Source organism: Ambystoma mexicanum, chromosome 2q, assembly GCF_040938575.1.
Source record: "Ambystoma mexicanum isolate Mex_15411 chromosome 2q, UKY_AmexF1_1, whole genome shotgun sequence".
Lineage (NCBI taxonomy): Eukaryota > Metazoa > Chordata > Amphibia > Caudata > Ambystomatidae > Ambystoma > Ambystoma mexicanum.
The window spans coordinates 126,359,854-126,377,644 of record NC_090924.1 but is presented as its reverse complement, the minus strand read 5'-3'; the positions used below and the strand labels follow the sequence as shown (position 1 = coordinate 126,377,644).

General features: G+C 47.5%; 14 non-coding genes across 14 annotated transcripts; all 14 read right to left on the bottom strand.

Annotated features, from left to right (window-relative positions):
- Window positions 1-1,493: 1,493 nt before the first annotated feature.
- TRNAV-CAC (transfer RNA valine (anticodon CAC)) lies at window positions 1,494-1,566 on the bottom strand. The gene has a single exon. It is a non-coding gene; the product is annotated as a tRNA-Val (tRNA).
- Window positions 1,567-3,360: 1,794 nt separating this feature from the next.
- Window positions 3,361-3,433, bottom strand: TRNAV-CAC (transfer RNA valine (anticodon CAC)). The gene has a single exon. It is a non-coding gene; the product is annotated as a tRNA-Val (tRNA).
- A 420-nt stretch (window positions 3,434-3,853) lies between these two features.
- Window positions 3,854-3,925, bottom strand: TRNAP-UGG (transfer RNA proline (anticodon UGG)). Its single transcript has one exon. It is a non-coding gene; the product is annotated as a tRNA-Pro (tRNA).
- A 1,315-nt stretch (window positions 3,926-5,240) lies between these two features.
- TRNAV-CAC (transfer RNA valine (anticodon CAC)) lies at window positions 5,241-5,313 on the bottom strand. Its single transcript has one exon. It is a non-coding gene; the product is annotated as a tRNA-Val (tRNA).
- Window positions 5,314-7,613: 2,300 nt separating this feature from the next.
- TRNAP-UGG (transfer RNA proline (anticodon UGG)) lies at window positions 7,614-7,685 on the bottom strand. Its single transcript has one exon. It is a non-coding gene; the product is annotated as a tRNA-Pro (tRNA).
- Window positions 7,686-9,006: 1,321 nt separating this feature from the next.
- On the bottom strand, window positions 9,007-9,079 carry TRNAV-CAC (transfer RNA valine (anticodon CAC)). The gene has a single exon. It is a non-coding gene; the product is annotated as a tRNA-Val (tRNA).
- Window positions 9,080-9,499: 420 nt separating this feature from the next.
- Window positions 9,500-9,571, bottom strand: TRNAP-UGG (transfer RNA proline (anticodon UGG)). The gene has a single exon. It is a non-coding gene; the product is annotated as a tRNA-Pro (tRNA).
- Window positions 9,572-10,894: 1,323 nt separating this feature from the next.
- TRNAV-CAC (transfer RNA valine (anticodon CAC)) lies at window positions 10,895-10,967 on the bottom strand. The gene has a single exon. It is a non-coding gene; the product is annotated as a tRNA-Val (tRNA).
- A 420-nt stretch (window positions 10,968-11,387) lies between these two features.
- On the bottom strand, window positions 11,388-11,459 carry TRNAP-UGG (transfer RNA proline (anticodon UGG)). The gene has a single exon. It is a non-coding gene; the product is annotated as a tRNA-Pro (tRNA).
- Window positions 11,460-12,774: 1,315 nt separating this feature from the next.
- TRNAV-CAC (transfer RNA valine (anticodon CAC)) lies at window positions 12,775-12,847 on the bottom strand. The gene has a single exon. It is a non-coding gene; the product is annotated as a tRNA-Val (tRNA).
- Window positions 12,848-14,650: 1,803 nt separating this feature from the next.
- On the bottom strand, window positions 14,651-14,723 carry TRNAV-CAC (transfer RNA valine (anticodon CAC)). Its single transcript has one exon. It is a non-coding gene; the product is annotated as a tRNA-Val (tRNA).
- Window positions 14,724-15,143: 420 nt separating this feature from the next.
- On the bottom strand, window positions 15,144-15,215 carry TRNAP-UGG (transfer RNA proline (anticodon UGG)). Its single transcript has one exon. It is a non-coding gene; the product is annotated as a tRNA-Pro (tRNA).
- Window positions 15,216-16,534: 1,319 nt separating this feature from the next.
- Window positions 16,535-16,607, bottom strand: TRNAV-CAC (transfer RNA valine (anticodon CAC)). Its single transcript has one exon. It is a non-coding gene; the product is annotated as a tRNA-Val (tRNA).
- Window positions 16,608-17,027: 420 nt separating this feature from the next.
- On the bottom strand, window positions 17,028-17,099 carry TRNAP-UGG (transfer RNA proline (anticodon UGG)). Its single transcript has one exon. It is a non-coding gene; the product is annotated as a tRNA-Pro (tRNA).
- Window positions 17,100-17,791: the final 692 nt, after the last annotated feature.

Below are 17,791 nucleotides of genomic sequence, written 5' to 3'. Positions count from 1 at the left end.
GGTTCAGGAAGTGAATTGTTCATCGACTACTGCTTACCGAGAAAACCAGAGAGTCTGTCCAATGAAAATAACATTGAAAAAACAAAAAAAAGGAGCTCAAGTTAACCACCTTGATTGGGCTCGTCCGGGATTTGAACCCGGGACCTCTCATACCCCTAGACCAACGAGCCACGGTCCTTTGAGCATTTGACGGAATTGTCCTCAGCGTTTGCACCCCCCTTAGGATTCGAGGCCAAGAATGCCTATTCCTGAAGTTTGTTCCTGCCGCTGAAAGCCTTGTCGGTGTATGAGCCAAATGAATGCCCCAGTCGGCACGCTCTGACTGTCTTCACAGGTCTCCTCCTCATCCCGAAGGTTGGTGGCCCATTGACATCAGGGTGGAAGGTGCTTGCGATACACTGTTCCTTCCTTCCTTCCTTCCTTCCTTCCTTCCTTTATTCCTCTTATGCTGTTTATGTAATAAGAGGGGACGATACACAGAAGAGAGAAAGTGGCCCAACACACTAGACTAGCAGTCTTCTGATCAATCTGCAGCTGGCAAGGTGGGGGAGAGCCTTTATTTTGCACCTGCTGGGATCTGCATTGGCAGAAGCTCTGAGGGCTGGGCCTTTCCTTTTGCCTGTAAAAACAAAAAGCAGCCCTCCTCCCTCCAGCCCTGAGAGCATGGGCGTGACACTGGAAAAAGCAGCATCTCCCCTTTGGTAAAGATGACCATTGCACAGCTGCTCACTCAGAGCTCGATCGTGCTCGATCAGGCGAGATATATTTAGGTCACCAGCAAAGTCTGTTCTCTTTTCTTGCGTAGGGTGAGCATTCACAGAGCCCAGCTTCGTTGACAAGAGTGCAAAAGGTGTATACTAAAAGCTTTCTGCTTTACTTGAGCGCCATGGCCGTTATTATATTTTGGCTGCTCCAAGCAATCTCTGTCCAGCCGATGCAAATTTCCAGCTCAAATTTTCCCAGCACTCAAAAAGTCCCTCCTCCCGCCAGCTCTGCTTTCAGGAAGTTCAGCAGAAGCAGTCCAACTTCTGTTCCCACTTCAGAGGAAAAGCTTTCTCGGGCCAGAGAAAGCCAGGGAATCACTGTACCGGCAAGTGCATTTCTTACAACTGGTAATCCCTCAGAACACAGAAATGAAGAAGCTGTATATGAAAATGTATTATTTCTTTGGTACACTAACCTATGTAACTAATATGGACCATTTCAGAGGACGGAGCGGACCCAACTGTGATCCCAGAGACCCAAATACCCAGCAGTAGGGAAAATAAATCCTCTCTGTGCTCTGCAACATTACATACACAAAATGCAAGCGCGTGCATTTTTTTATTGGCCCCATATACAGAATACATGTGAGGATGCTTGCCTTCCCAGTGTATTTCTCAAGCTCTTGAGAGCATATGCTATTTCCATGGGAACGCAAATAAGTTCATACTTTACATTTGTGTGTGACAAAAGGGGAAAAAAACTATTTTGTGTAAAATGCCAGCAGAGAGTGTTTCTGCCCGGTCTCGAACCGGGGACCTTTCGCGTGTGAGGCGAACGTGATAACCACTACACTACAGAAACAGCTGCTTGCTCACCTTTGTAGGGACTGGGAGAACAGGTGCAAAGGGCAGTGCAAGTGGACCTGCTTAAAGACTAATCAAATGCCTTGCGCCTGAAGCTCACACAATCCAGCCTAAAACATACGTCCTATCAAGCATGCGCACATATACAAGTATGCCAGCTGAGGGCCTATGCAGCGTACAGAGGGAAGGACATATTTCCACTTTGAGATCGGACGGCCAAAACTCACAAGCAAATCAAGGAATGTTACTGAGAGCTAACAGAGAACACAAAGTGCTTGTCGCAAGGACATGGCACGCAAAGAGGTTCAGGAAGTGAATTGTTCATCGACTACTGCTTACCGAGAAAACCAGAGAGTCTGTCCAATGAAAATAACATTGAAAAAACAAAAAAAAGGAGCTCAAGTTAACCACCTTGATTGGGCTCGTCCGGGATTTGAACCCGGGACCTCTCGCACCCAACCCCTAGACCAACGAGCCACGGTCCTTTGAGCATTTGACGGAATTGTCCTCAGTGTTTGCACCCCCCTTAGGATTCGAGGCCAAGAATGCCTATTCCTGAAGTTTGTTCCTGCCGCTGAAAGCCTTGTCGGTGTATGAGCCAAATGAATGCCCCAGTCGGCACGCTCTGACTGTCTTCACAGGTCTCCTCCTCATCCCGAAGGTTGGTGGCCCATTGACATCAGGGTGGAAGGTGCTTGCGATACACTGTTCCTTCCTTCCTTCCTTCCTTCCTTTATTCCTCTTATGCTGTTTATGTAATAAGAGGGGACGATACACAGAAGAGAGAAAGTGGCCCAACACACTAGACTAGCAGTCTTCTGATCAATCTGCAGCTGGCAAGGTGGGGGAGAGCCTTTATTTTGCACCTGCTGGGATCTGCATTGGCAGAAGCTCTGAGGGCTGGGCCTTTCCTTTTGCCTGTAAAAACAAAAAGCAGCCCTCCTCCCTCCAGCCCTGAGAGCATGGGCGTGACACTGGAAAAAGCAGCATCTCCCCTTTGGTAAAGATGACCATTGCACAGCTGCTCACTCAGAGCTCGATCGTGCTCGATCAGGCGAGATATATTTAGGTCACCAGCAAAGTCTGTTCTCTTTTCTTGCGTAGGGTGAGCATTCACAGAGCCCAGCTTCGTTGACAAGAGTGCAAAAGGTGTATACTAAAAGCTTTCTGCTTTACTTGAGCGCCATGGCCGTTATTATATTTTGGCTGCTCCAAGCAATCTCTGTCCAGCCGATGCAAATTTCCAGCTCAAATTTTCCCAGCACTCAAAAAGTCCCTCCTCCCGCCAGCTCTGCTTTCAGGAAGTTCAGCAGAAGCAGTCCAACTTCTGTTCCCACTTCAGAGGAAAAGCTTTCTCGGGCCAGAGAAAGCCAGGGAATCACTGTACCGGCAAGTGCATTTCTTACAACTGGTAATCCCTCAGAACACAGAAATGAAGAAGCTGTATATGAAAATGTATTATTTCTTTGGTACACTAACCTATGTAACTAATATGGACCATTTCAGAGGACGGAGCGGACCCAACTGTGATCCCAGAGACCCAAATACCCAGCAGTAGGGAAAATAAATCCTCTCTGTGCTCTGCAACATTACATACACAAAATGCAAGCGCGTGCATTTTTTTATTGGCCCCATATACAGAATACATGTGAGGATGCTTGCCTTCCCAGTGTATTTCTCAAGCTCTTGAGAGCATATGCTATTTCCATGGGAACGCAAATAAGTTCATACTTTACATTTGTGTGTGACAAAAGGGGAAAAAAACTATTTTGTGTAAAATGCCAGCAGAGAGTGTTTCTGCCCGGTCTCGAACCGGGGACCTTTCGCGTGTGAGGCGAACGTGATAACCACTACACTACAGAAACAGCTGCTTGCTCACCTTTGTAGGGACTGGGAGAACAGGTGCAAAGGGCAGTGCAAGTGGACCTGCTTAAAGACTAATCAAATGCCTTGCGCCTGAAGCTCACACAATCCAGCCTAAAACATACGTCCTATCAAGCATGCGCACATATACAAGTATGCCAGCTGAGGGCCTATGCAGCGTACAGAGGGAAGGACATATTTCCACTTTGAGATCGGACGGCCAAAACTCACAAGCAAATCAAGGAATGTTACTGAGAGCTAACAGAGAACACAAAGTGCTTGTCGCAAGGACATGGCACGCAAAGAGGTTCAGGAAGTGAATTGTTCATCGACTACTGCTTACCGAGAAAACCAGAGAGTCTGTCCAATGAAAATAACATTGAAAAAACAAAAAAAAGGAGCTCAAGTTAACCACCTTGATTGGGCTCGTCCGGGATTTGAACCCGGGACCTCTCGCACCCAAAGCGAGAATCATACCCCTAGACCAACGAGCCACGGTCCTTTGAGCATTTGACGGAATTGTCCTCAGCGTTTGCACCCCCCTTAGGATTCGAGGCCAAGAATGCCTATTCCTGAAGTTTGTTCCTGCCGCTGAAAGCCTTGTCGGTGTATGAGCCAAATGAATGCCCCAGTCGGCACGCTCTGACTGTCTTCACAGGTCTCCTCCTCATCCCGAAGGTTGGTGGCCCATTGACATCAGGGTGGAAGGTGCTTGCGATACACTGTTCCTTCCTTCCTTCCTTCCTTCCTTTATTCCTCTTATGCTGTTTATGTAATAAGAGGGGACGATACACAGAAGAGAGAAAGTGGCCCAACACACTAGACTAGCAGTCTTCTGATCAATCTGCAGCTGGCAAGGTGGGGGAGAGCCTTTATTTTGCACCTGCTGGGATCTGCATTGGCAGAAGCTCTGAGGGCTGGGCCTTTCCTTTTGCCTGTAAAAACAAAAAGCAGCCCTCCTCCCTCCAGCCCTGAGAGCATGGGCGTGACACTGGAAAAAGCAGCATCTCCCCTTTGGTAAAGATGACCATTGCACAGCTGCTCACTCAGAGCTCGATCGTGCTCGATCAGGCGAGATATATTTAGGTCACCAGCAAAGTCTGTTCTCTTTTCTTGCGTAGGGTGAGCATTCACAGAGCCCAGCTTCGTTGACAAGAGTGCAAAAGGTGTATACTAAAAGCTTTCTGCTTTACTTGAGCGCCATGGCCGTTATTATATTTTGGCTGCTCCAAGCAATCTCTGTCCAGCCGATGCAAATTTCCAGCTCAAATTTTCCCAGCACTCAAAAAGTCCCTCCTCCCGCCAGCTCTGCTTTCAGGAAGTTCAGCAGAAGCAGTCCAACTTCTGTTCCCACTTCAGAGGAAAAGCTTTCTCGGGCCAGAGAAAGCCAGGGAATCACTGTACCGGCAAGTGCATTTCTTACAACTGGTAATCCCTCAGAACACAGAAATGAAGAAGCTGTATATGAAAATGTATTATTTCTTTGGTACACTAACCTATGTAACTAATATGGACCATTTCAGAGGACGGAGCGGACCCAACTGTGATCCCAGAGACCCAAATACCCAGCAGTAGGGAAAATAAATCCTCTCTGTGCTCTGCAACATTACATACACAAAATGCAAGCGCGTGCATTTTTTTATTGGCCCCATATACAGAATACATGTGAGGATGCTTGCCTTCCCAGTGTATTTCTCAAGCTCTTGAGAGCATATGCTATTTCCATGGGAACGCAAATAAGTTCATACTTTACATTTGTGTGTGACAAAAGGGGAAAAAAACTATTTTGTGTAAAATGCCAGCAGAGAGTGTTTCTGCCCGGTCTCGAACCGGGGACCTTTCGCGTGTGAGGCGAACGTGATAACCACTACACTACAGAAACAGCTGCTTGCTCACCTTTGTAGGGACTGGGAGAACAGGTGCAAAGGGCAGTGCAAGTGGACCTGCTTAAAGACTAATCAAATGCCTTGCGCCTGAAGCTCACACAATCCAGCCTAAAACATACGTCCTATCAAGCATGCGCACATATACAAGTATGCCAGCTGAGGGCCTATGCAGCGTACAGAGGGAAGGACATATTTCCACTTTGAGATCGGACGGCCAAAACTCACAAGCAAATCAAGGAATGTTACTGAGAGCTAACAGAGAACACAAAGTGCTTGTCGCAAGGACATGGCACGCAAAGAGGTTCAGGAAGTGAATTGTTCATCGACTACTGCTTACCGAGAAAACCAGAGAGTCTGTCCAATGAAAATAACATTGAAAAAACAAAAAAAAGGAGCTCAAGTTAACCACCTTGATTGGGCTCTTCCGGGATTTGAACCCGGGACCTCTCGCACCCAAAGCGAGAATCATACCCCTAGACCAACGAGCCACGGTCCTTTGAGCATTTGACGGAATTGTCCTCAGCGTTTGCACCCCCCTTAGGATTCGAGGCCAAGAATGCCTATTCCTGAAGTTTGTTCCTGCCGCTGAAAGCCTTGTCGGTGTATGAGCCAAATGAATGCCCCAGTCGGCACGCTCTGACTGTCTTCACAGGTCTCCTCCTCATCCCGAAGGTTGGTGGCCCATTGACATCAGGGTGGAAGGTGCTTGCGATACACTGTTCCTTCCTTCCTTCCTTCCTTCCTTTATTCCTCTTATGCTGTTTATGTAATAAGAGGGGACGATACACAGAAGAGAGAAAGTGGCCCAACACACTAGACTAGCAGTCTTCTGATCAATCTGCAGCTGGCAAGGTGGGGGAGAGCCTTTATTTTGCACCTGCTGGGATCTGCATTGGCAGAAGCTCTGAGGGCTGGGCCTTTCCTTTTGCCTGTAAAAACAAAAAGCAGCCCTCCTCCCTCCAGCCCTGAGAGCATGGGCGTGACACTGGAAAAAGCAGCATCTCCCCTTTGGTAAAGATGACCATTGCACAGCTGCTCACTCAGAGCTCGATCGTGCTCGATCAGGCGAGATATATTTAGGTCACCAGCAAAGTCTGTTCTCTTTTCTTGCGTAGGGTGAGCATTCACAGAGCCCAGCTTCGTTGACAAGAGTGCAAAAGGTGTATACTAAAAGCTTTCTGCTTTACTTGAGCGCCATGGCCGTTATTATATTTTGGCTGCTCCAAGCAATCTCTGTCCAGCCGATGCAAATTTCCAGCTCAAATTTTCCCAGCACTCAAAAAGTCCGTCCTCCCGCCAGCTCTGCTTTCAGGAAGTTCAGCAGAAGCAGTCCAACTTCTGTTCCCACTTCAGAGGAAAAGCTTTCTCGGGCCAGAGAAAGCCAGGGAATCACTGTACCGGCAAGTGCATTTCTTACAACTGGTAATCCCTCAGAACACAGAAATGAAGAAGCTGTATATGAAAATGTATTATTTCTTTGGTACACTAACCTATGTAACTAATATGGACCATTTCAGAGGACGGAGCGGACCCAACTGTGATCCCAGAGACCCAAATACCCAGCAGTAGGGAAAATAAATCCTCTCTGTGCTCTGCAACATTACATACACAAAATGCAAGCGCGTGCATTTTTTTATTGGCCCCATATACAGAATACATGTGAGGATGCTTGCCTTCCCAGTGTATTTCTCAAGCTCTTGAGAGCATATGCTATTTCCATGGGAACGCAAATAAGTTCATACTTTACATTTGTGTGTGACAAAAGGGGAAAAAAACTATTTTGTGTAAAATGCCAGCAGAGAGTGTTTCTGCCCGGTCTCGAACCGGGGACCTTTCGCGTGTGAGGGGAACGTGATAACCACTACACTACAGAAACAGCTGCTTGCTCACCTTTGTAGGGACTGGGAGAACAGGTGCAAAGGGCAGTGCAAGTGGACCTGCTTAAAGACTAATCAAATGCCTTGCGCCTGAAGCTCACACAATCCAGCCTAAAACATACGTCCTATCAAGCATGCGCACATATACAAGTATGCCAGCTGAGGGCCTATGCAGCGTACAGAGGGAAGGACATATTTCCACTTTGAGATCGGACGGCCAAAACTCACAAGCAAATCAAGGAATGTTACTGAGAGCTAACAGAGAACACAAAGTGCTTGTCGCAAGGACATGGCACGCAAAGAGGTTCAGGAAGTGAATTGTTCATCGACTACTGCTTACCGAGAAAACCAGAGAGTCTGTCCAATGAAAATAACATTGAAAAAACAAAAAAAAGGAGCTCAAGTTAACCACCTTGATTGGGCTCGTCCGGGATTTGAACCCGGGACCTCTTGCACCCAAAGCGAGAATCATACCCCTAGACCAACGAGCCACGGTCCTTTGAGCATTTGACGGAATTGTCCTCAGCGTTTGCACCCCCCTTAGGATTCGAGGCCAAGAATGCCTATTCCTAAAGTTTGTTCCTGCCGCTGAAAGCCTTGTCGGTGTATGAGCCAAATGAATGCCCCAGTCGGCACGCTCTGACTGTCTTCACAGGTCTCCTCCTCATCCCGAAGGTTGGTGGCCCATTGACATCAGGGTGGAAGGTGCTTGCGATACACTGTTCCTTCCTTCCTTCCTTCCTTCCTTTATTCCTCTTATGCTGTTTATGTAATAAGAGGGGACGATACACAGAAGAGAGAAAGTGGCCCAACACACTAGACTAGCAGTCTTCTGATCAATCTGCAGCTGGCAAGGTGGGGGAGAGCCTTTATTTTGCACCTGCTGGGATCTGCATTGGCAGAAGCTCTGAGGGCTGGGCCTTTCCTTTTGCCTGTAAAAACAAAAAGCAGCCCTCCTCCCTCCAGCCCTGAGAGCATGGGCGTGACACTGGAAAAAGCAGCATCTCCCCTTTGGTAAAGATGACCATTGCACAGCTGCTCACTCAGAGCTCGATCGTGCTCGATCAGGCGAGATATATTTAGGTCACCAGCAAAGTCTGTTCTCTTTTCTTGCGTAGGGTGAGCATTCACAGAGCCCAGCTTCGTTGACAAGAGTGCAAAAGGTGTATACTAAAAGCTTTCTGCTTTACTTGAGCGCCATGGCCGTTATTATATTTTGGCTGCTCCAAGCAATCTCTGTCCAGCCGATGCAAATTTCCAGCTCAAATTTTCCCAGCACTCAAAAAGTCCCTCCTCCCGCCAGCTCTGCTTTCAGGAAGTTCAGCAGAAGCAGTCCAACTTCTGTTCCCACTTCAGAGGAAAAGCTTTCTCGGGCCAGAGAAAGCCAGGGAATCACTGTACCGGCAAGTGCATTTCTTACAACTGGTAATCCCTCAGAACACAGAAATGAAGAAGCTGTATATGAAAATGTATTATTTCTTTGGTACACTAACCTATGTAACTAATATGGACCATTTCAGAGGACGGAGCGGACCCAACTGTGATCCCAGAGACCCAAATACCCAGCAGTAGGGAAAATAAATCCTCTCTGTGCTCTGCAACATTACATACACAAAATGCAAGCGCGTGCATTTTTTTATTGGCCCCATATACAGATACATAATACATGTGAGGATGCTTGCCTTCCCAGTGTATTTCTCAAGCTCTTGAGAGCATATGCTATTTCCATGGGAACGCAAATAAGTTCATACTTTACATTTGTGTGTGACAAAAGGGGAAAAAAACTATTTTGTGTAAAATGCCAGCAGAGAGTGTTTCTGCCCGGTCTCGAACCGGGGACCTTTCGCGTGTGAGGCGAACGTGATAACCACTACACTACAGAAACAGCTGCTTGCTCACCTTTGTAGGGACTGGGAGAACAGGTGCAAAGGGCAGTGCAAGTGGACCTGCTTAAAGACTAATCAAATGCCTTGCGCCTGAAGCTCACACAATCCAGCCTAAAACATACGTCCTATCAAGCATGCGCACATATACAAGTATGCCAGCTGAGGGCCTATGCAGCGTACAGAGGGAAGGACATATTTCCACTTTGAGATCGGACGGCCAAAACTCACAAGCAAATCAAGGAATGTTACTGAGAGCTAACAGAGAACACAAAGTGCTTGTCGCAAGGACTTGGCACGCAAAGAGGTTCAGGAAGTGAATTGTTCATCGACTACTGCTTACCGAGAAAACCAGAGAGTCTGTCCAATGAAAATAACATTGAAAAAACAAAAAAAAGGAGCTCAAGTTAACCACCTTGATTGGGCTCGTCCGGGATTTGAACCCGGGACCTCTCGCACCCAAAGCGAGAATCATACCCCTAGACCAACGAGCCACGGTCCTTTGAGCATTTGACGGAATTGTCCTCAGCGTTTGCACCCCCCTTAGGATTCGAGGCCAAGAATGCCTATTCCTGAAGTTTGTTCCTGCCGCTGAAAGCCTTGTCGGTGTATGAGCCAAATGAATGCCCCAGTCGGCACGCTCTGACTGTCTTCACAGGTCTCCTCCTCATCCCGAAGGTTGGTGGCCCATTGACATCAGGGTGGAAGGTGCTTGCGATACACTGTTCCTTCCTTCCTTCCTTCCTTCCTTCCTTCCTTTATTCCTCTTATGCTGTTTATGTAATAAGAGGGGACGATACACAGAAGAGAGAAAGTGGCCCAACACACTAGACTAGCAGTCTTCTGATCAATCTGCAGCTGGCAAGGTGGGGGAGAGCCTTTATTTTGCACCTGCTGGGATCTGCATTGGCAGAAGCTCTGAGGGCTGGGCCTTTCCTTTTGCCTGTAAAAACAAAAAGCAGCCCTCCTCCCTCCAGCCCTGAGAGCATGGGCGTGACACTGGAAAAAGCAGCATCTCCCCTTTGGTAAAGATGACCATTGCACAGCTGCTCACTCAGAGCTCGATCGTGCTCGATCAGGCGAGATATATTTAGGTCACCAGCAAAGTCTGTTCTCTTTTCTTGCGTAGGGTGAGCATTCACAGAGCCCAGCTTCGTTGACAAGAGTGCAAAAGGTGTATACTAAAAGCTTTCTGCTTTACTTGAGCGCCATGGCCGTTATTATATTTTGGCTGCTCCAAGCAATCTCTGTCCAGCCGATGCAAATTTCCAGCTCAAATTTTCCCAGCACTCAAAAAGTCCCTCCTCCCGCCAGCTCTGCTTTCAGGAAGTTCAGCAGAAGCAGTCCAACTTCTGTTCCCACTTCAGAGGAAAAGCTTTCTCGGGCCAGAGAAAGCCAGGGAATCACTGTACCGGCAAGTGCATTTCTTACAACTGGTAATCCCTCAGAACACAGAAATGAAGAAGCTGTATATGAAAATGTATTATTTCTTTGGTACACTAACCTATGTAACTAATATGGACCATTTCAGAGGACGGAGCGGACCCAACTGTGATCCCAGAGACCCAAATACCCAGCAGTAGGGAAAATAAATCCTCTCTGTGCTCTGCAACATTACATACACAAAATGCAAGCGCGTGCATTTTTTTATTGGCCCCATATACAGAATACATGTGAGGATGCTTGCCTTCCCAGTGTATTTCTCAAGCTCTTGAGAGCATATGCTATTTCCATGGGAACGCAAATAAGTTCATACTTTACATTTGTGTGTGACAAAAGGGGAAAAAAACTATTTTGTGTAAAATGCCAGCAGAGAGTGTTTCTGCCCGGTCTCGAACCGGGGACCTTTCGCGTGTGAGGCGAACGTGATAACCACTACACTACAGAAACAGCTGCTTGCTCACCTTTGTAGGGACTGGGAGAACAGGTGCAAAGGGCAGTGCAAGTGGACCTGCTTAAAGACTAATCAAATGCCTTGCGCCTGAAGCTCACACAATCCAGCCTAAAACATACGTCCTATCAAGCATGCGCACATATACAAGTATGCCAGCTGAGGGCCTATGCAGCGTACAGAGGGAAGGACATATTTCCACTTTGAGATCGGACGGCCAAAACTCACAAGCAAATCAAGGAATGTTACTGAGAGCTAACAGAGAACACAAAGTGCTTGTCGCAAGGACATGGCACGCAAAGAGGTTCAGGAAGTGAATTGTTCATCGACTACTGCTTACCGAGAAAACCAGAGAGTCTGTCCAATGAAAATAACATTGAAAAAACAAAAAAAAGGAGCTCAAGTTAACCACCTTGATTGGGCTCGTCCGGGATTTGAACCCGGGACCTCTCGCACCCAAAGCGAGAATCATACCCCTAGACCAACGAGCCACGGTCCTTTGAGCATTTGACGGAATTGTCCTCAGCGTTTGCACCCCCCTTAGGATTCGAGGCCAAGAATGCCTATTCCTGAAGTTTGTTCCTGCCGCTGAAAGCCTTGTCGGTGTATGAGCCAAATGAATGCCCCAGTCGGCACGCTCTGACTGTCTTCACAGGTCTCCTCCTCATCCCGAAGGTTGGTGGCCCATTGACATCAGGGTGGAAGGTGCTTGCGATACACTGTTCCTTCCTTCCTTCCTTCCTTCCTTTATTCCTCTTATGCTGTTTATGTAATAAGAGGGGACGATACACAGAAGAGAGAAAGTGGCCCAACACACTAGACTAGCAGTCTTCTGATCAATCTGCAGCTGGCAAGGTGGGGGAGAGCCTTTATTTTGCACCTGCTGGGATCTGCATTGGCAGAAGCTCTGAGGGCTGGGCCTTTCCTTTTGCCTGTAAAAACAAAAAGCAGCCCTCCTCCCTCCAGCCCTGAGAGCATGGGCGTGACACTGGAAAAAGCAGCATCTCCCCTTTGGTAAAGATGACCATTGCACAGCTGCTCACTCAGAGCTCGATCGTGCTCGATCAGGCGAGATATATTTAGGTCACCAGCAAAGTCTGTTCTCTTTTCTTGCGTAGGGTGAGCATTCACAGAGCCCAGCTTCGTTGACAAGAGTGCAAAAGGTGTATACTAAAAGCTTTCTGCTTTACTTGAGCGCCATGGCCGTTATTATATTTTGGCTGCTCCAAGCAATCTCTGTCCAGCCGATGCAAATTTCCAGCTCAAATTTTCCCAGCACTCAAAAAGTCCCTCCTCCCGCCAGCTCTGCTTTCAGGAAGTTCAGCAGAAGCAGTCCAACTTCTGTTCCCACTTCAGAGGAAAAGCTTTCTCGGGCCAGAGAAAGCCAGGGAATCACTGTACCGGCAAGTGCATTTCTTACAACTGGTAATCCCTCAGAACACAGAAATGAAGAAGCTGTATATGAAAATGTATTATTTCTTTGGTACACTAACCTATGTAACTAATATGGACCATTTCAGAGGACGGAGCGGACCCAACTGTGATCCCAGAGACCCAAATACCCAGCAGTAGGGAAAATAAATCCTCTCTGTGCTCTGCAACATTACATACACAAAATGCAAGCGCGTGCATTTTTTTATTGGCCCCATATACAGAATACATGTGAGGATGCTTGCCTTCCCAGTGTATTTCTCAAGCTCTTGAGAGCATATGCTATTTCCATGGGAACGCAAATAAGTTCATACTTTACATTTGTGTGTGACAAAAGGGGAAAAAAACTATTTTGTGTAAAATGCCAGCAGAGAGTGTTTCTGCCCGGTCTCGAACCGGGGACCTTTCGCGTGTGAGGCGAACGTGATAACCACTACACTACAGAAACAGCTGCTTGCTCACCTTTGTAGGGACTGGGAGAACAGGTGCAAAGGGCAGTGCAAGTGGACCTGCTTAAAGACTAATCAAATGCCTTGCGCCTGAAGCTCACACAATCCAGCCTAAAACATACGTCCTATCAAGCATGCGCACATATACAAGTATGCCAGCTGAGGGCCTATGCAGCGTACAGAGGGAAGGACATATTTCCACTTTGAGATCGGACGGCCAAAACTCACAAGCAAATCAAGGAATGTTACTGAGAGCTAACAGAGAACACAAAGTGCTTGTCGCAAGGACATGGCACGCAAAGAGGTTCAGGAAGTGAATTGTTCATCGACTACTGCTTACCGAGAAAACCAGAGAGTCTGTCCAATGAAAATAACATTGAAAAAACAAAAAAAAGGAGCTCAAGTTAACCACCTTGATTGGGCTCTTCCGGGATTTGAACCCGGGACCTCTCGCACCCAAAGCGAGAATCATACCCCTAGACCAACGAGCCACGGTCCTTTGAGCATTTGACGGAATTGTCCTCAGCGTTTGCACCCCCCTTAGGATTCGAGGCCAAGAATGCCTATTCCTGAAGTTTGTTCCTGCCGCTGAAAGCCTTGTCGGTGTATGAGCCAAATGAATGCCCCAGTCGGCACGCTCTGACTGTCTTCACAGGTCTCCTCCTCATCCCGAAGGTTGGTGGCCCATTGACATCAGGGTGGAAGGTGCTTGCGATACACTGTTCCTTCCTTCCTTCCTTCCTTTATTCCTCTTATGCTGTTTATGTAATAAGAGGGGACGATACACAGAAGAGAGAAAGTGGCCCAACACACTAGACTAGCAGTCTTCTGATCAATCTGCAGCTGGCAAGGTGGGGGAGAGTCTTTATTTTGCACCTGCTGGGATCTGCATTGGCAGAAGCTCTGAGGGCTGGGCCTTTCCTTTTGCCTGTAAAAACAAAAAGCAGCCCTCCTCCCTCCAGCCCTGAGAGCATGGGCGTGACACTGGAAAAAGCAGCATCTCCCCTTTGGTAAAGATGACCATTGCACAGCTGCTCACTCAGAGCTCGATCGTGCTCGATCAGGCGAGATATATTTAGGTCACCAGCAAAGTCTGTTCTCTTTTCTTGCGTAGGGTGAGCATTCACAGAGCCCAGCTTCGTTGACAAGAGTGCAAAAGGTGTATACTAAAAGCTTTCTGCTTTACTTGAGCGCCATGGCCGTTATTATATTTTGGCTGCTCCAAGCAATCTCTGTCCAGCCGATGCAAATTTCCAGCTCAAATTTTCCCAGCACTCAAAAAGTCCCTCCTCCCGCCAGCTCTGCTTTCAGGAAGTTCAGCAGAAGCAGTCCAACTTCTGTTCCCACTTCAGAGGAAAAGCTTTCTCGGGCCAGAGAAAGCCAGGGAATCACTGTACCGGCAAGTGCATTTCTTACAACTGGTAATCCCTCAGAACACAGAAATGAAGAAGCTGTATATGAAAATGTATTATTTCTTTGGTACACTAACCTATGTAACTAATATGGACCATTTCAGAGGACGGAGCGGACCCAACTGTGATCCCAGAGACCCAAATACCCAGCAGTAGGGAAAATAAATCCTCTCTGTGCTCTGCAACATTACATACACAAAATGCAAGCGCGTGCATTTTTTTATTGGCCCCATATACAGAATACATGTGAGGATGCTTGCCTTCCCAGTGTATTTCTCAAGCTCTTGAGAGCATATGCTATTTCCATGGGAACGCAAATAAGTTCATACTTTACATTTGTGTGTGACAAAAGGGGAAAAAAACTATTTTGTGTAAAATGCCAGCAGAGAGTGTTTCTGCCCGGTCTCGAACCGGGGACCTTTCGCGTGTGAGGCGAACGTGATAACCACTACACTACAGAAACAGCTGCTTGCTCACCTTTGTAGGGACTGGGAGAACAGGTGCAAAGGGCAGTGCAAGTGGACCTGCTTAAAGACTAATCAAATGCCTTGCGCCTGAAGCTCACACAATCCAGCCTAAAACATACGTCCTATCAAGCATGCGCACATATACAAGTATGCCAGCTGAGGGCCTATGCAGCGTACAGAGGGAAGGACATATTTCCACTTTGAGATCGGACGGCCAAAACTCACAAGCAAATCAAGGAATGTTACTGAGAGCTAACAGAGAACACAAAGTGCTTGTCGCAAGGACATGGCACGCAAAGAGGTTCAGGAAGTGAATTGTTCATCGACTACTGCTTACCGAGAAAACCAGAGAGTCTGTCCAATGAAAATAACATTGAAAAAACAAAAAAAAGGAGCTCAAGTTAACCACCTTGATTGGGCTCGTCCGGGATTTGAACCCGGGACCTCTCGCACCCAAAGCGAGAATCATACCCCTAGACCAACGAGCCACGGTCCTTTGAGCATTTGACGGAATTGTCCTCAGCGTTTGCACCCCCCTTAGGATTCGAGGCCAAGAATGCCTATTCCTGAAGTTTGTTCCTGCCGCTGAAAGCCTTGTCGGTGTATGAGCCAAATGAATGCCCCAGTCGTCACGCTCTGACTGTCTTCACAGGTCTCCTCCTCATCCCGAAGGTTGGTGGCCCATTGACATCAGGGTGGAAGGTGCTTGCGATACACTGTTCCTTCCTTCCTTCCTTCCTTCCTTCCTTTATTCCTCTTATGCTGTTTATGTAATAAGAGGGGACGATACACAGAAGAGAGAAAGTGGCCCAACACACTAGACTAGCAGTCTTCTGATCAATCTGCAGCTGGCAAGGTGGGGGAGAGCCTTTATTTTGCACCTGCTGGGATCTGCATTGGCAGAAGCTCTGAGGGCTGGGCCTTTCCTTTTGCCTGTAAAAACAAAAAGCAGCCCTCCTCCCTCCAGCCCTGAGAGCATGGGCGTGACACTGGAAAAAGCAGCATCTCCCCTTTGGTAAAGATGACCATTGCACAGCTGCTCACTCAGAGCTCGATCGTGCTCGATCAGGCGAGATATATTTAGGTCACCAGCAAAGTCTGTTCTCTTTTCTTGCGTAGGGTGAGCATTCACAGAGCCCAGCTTCGTTGACAAGAGTGCAAAAGGTGTATACTAAAAGCTTTCTGCTTTACTTGAGCGCCATGGCCGTTATTATATTTTGGCTGCTCCAAGCAATCTCTGTCCAGCCGATGCAAATTTCCAGCTCAAATTTTCCCAGCACTCAAAAAGTCCCTCCTCCCGCCAGCTCTGCTTTCAGGAAGTTCAGCAGAAGCAGTCCAACTTCTGTTCCCACTTCAGAGGAAAAGCTTTCTCGGGCCAGAGAAAGCCAGGGAATCACTGTACCGGCAAGTGCATTTCTTACAACTGGTAATCCCTCAGAACACAGAAATGAAGAAGCTGTATATGAAAATGTATTATTTCTTTGGTACACTAACCTATGTAACTAATATGGACCATTTCAGAGGACGGAGCGGACCCAACTGTGATCCCAGAGACCCAAATACCCAGCAGTAGGGAAAATAAATCCTCTCTGTGCTCTGCAACATTACATACACAAAATGCAAGCGCGTGCATTTTTTTATTGGCCCCATATACAGAATACATGTGAGGATGCTTGCCTTCCCAGTGTATTTCTCAAGCTCTTGAGAGCATATGCTATTTCCATGGGAACGCAAATAAGTTCATACTTTACATTTGTGTGTGACAAAAGGGGAAAAAAACTATTTTGTGTAAAATGCCAGCAGAGAGTGTTTCTGCCCGGTCTCGAACCGGGGACCTTTCGCGTGTGAGGCGAACGTGATAACCACTACACTACAGAAACAGCTGCTTGCTCACCTTTCTAGGGACTGGGAGAACAGGTGCAAAGGGCAGTGCAAGTGGACCTGCTTAAAGACTAATCAAATGCCTTGCGCCTGAAGCTCACACAATCCAGCCTAAAACATACGTCCTATCAAGCATGCGCACATATACAAGTATGCCAGCTGAGGGCCTATGCAGCGTACAGAGGGAAGGACATATTTCCACTTTGAGATCGGACGGCCAAAACTCACAAGCAAATCAAGGAATGTTACTGAGAGCTAACAGAGAACACAAAGTGCTTGTCGCAAGGACATGGCACGCAAAGAGGTTCAGGAAGTGAATTGTTCATCGACTACTGCTTACCGAGAAAACCAGAGAGTCTGTCCAATGAAAATAACATTGAAAAAACAAAAAAAAGGAGCTCAAGTTAACCACCTTGATTGGGCTCGTCCGGGATTTGAACCCGGGACCTCTCGCACCCAAAGCGAGAATCATACCCCTAGACCAACGAGCCACGGTCCTTTGAGCATTTGACGGAATTGTCCTCAGCGTTTGCACCCCCCTTAGGATTCGAGGCCAAGAATGCCTATTCCTGAAGTTTGTTCCTGCCGCTGAAAGCCTTGTCGGTGTATGAGCCAAATGAATGCCCCAGTCGGCACGCTCTGACTGTCTTCACAGGTCTCCTCCTCATCCCGAAGGTTGGTGGCCCATTGACATCAGGGTGGAAGGTGCTTGCGATACACTGTTCCTTCCTTCCTTCCTTCCTTTATTCCTCTTATGCTGTTTATGTAATAAGAGGGGACGATACACAGAAGAGAGAAAGTGGCCCAACACACTAGACTAGCAGTCTTCTGATCAATCTGCAGCTGGCAAGGTGGGGGAGAGCCTTTATTTTGCACCTGCTGGGATCTGCATTGGCAGAAGCTCTGAGGGCTGGGCCTTTCCTTTTGCCTGTAAAAACAAAAAGCAGCCCTCCTCCCTCCAGCCCTGAGAGCATGGGCGTGACACTGGAAAAAGCAGCATCTCCCCTTTGGTAAAGATGACCATTGCACAGCTGCTCACTCAGAGCTCGATCGTGCTCGATCAGGCGAGATATATTTAGGTCACCAGCAAAGTCTGTTCTCTTTTCTTGCGTAGGGTGAGCATTCACAGAGCCCAGCTTCGTTGACAAGAGTGCAAAAGGTGTATACTAAAAGCTTTCTGCTT